This window comes from Penaeus monodon, chromosome 25 (genome assembly GCF_015228065.2).
Source record: "Penaeus monodon isolate SGIC_2016 chromosome 25, NSTDA_Pmon_1, whole genome shotgun sequence".
NCBI classification, from domain to species: domain Eukaryota; kingdom Metazoa; phylum Arthropoda; class Malacostraca; order Decapoda; family Penaeidae; genus Penaeus; species Penaeus monodon.
Window position 1 is genome coordinate 23,726,535 of NC_051410.1, and position 402 is coordinate 23,726,936.

A 402-nucleotide genomic window follows, 5' to 3' on the forward strand; every position below is an offset into this window, starting at 1 on the left:
GAACACAAATAAATTTAAAGAAGTTTCCATACCATGCATATAAGCATATTCACAGAAGCGTTTTGATCGATTAAGATATTATGTTAAGAGAACTGGGAAAGAAATAGTTCTTAATGGGGAAAAAGGAACTTGTTTTCCACTACAGTCTGTCATTGAAACCTAGCTCATCAGCTATAAATTCTCCTTTTGATTCTGAGTAAATTTAAACTTTTGATTAAATTTGTAAAGTTATGATTACACAGATTCTACACCTGCTTCAAATTCCTTCCTGAAAATGGCCTTTGTGTTTTATTTCTATGTGAAAGTCAAAAAGGGGCGGGTGCTTGGCGTTTTGTCGTCGTTTGTTTCTGCTATCTTTCCAAAATACATATATCCAGCAACACACCTCTACAGATTATTTTA

The 402-nt window shown here is 33.3% G+C and overlaps 1 protein-coding gene across 1 annotated transcript in view; it reads right to left on the minus strand.

Annotated features, from left to right (window-relative positions):
* LOC119589352 (neuroligin-1-like) overlaps window positions 1–402 on the minus strand; it is a 158,891-nt gene that overhangs the window by 12,970 nt on the left and 145,519 nt on the right. The gene's annotated exons all lie outside the window — the stretch shown is intronic.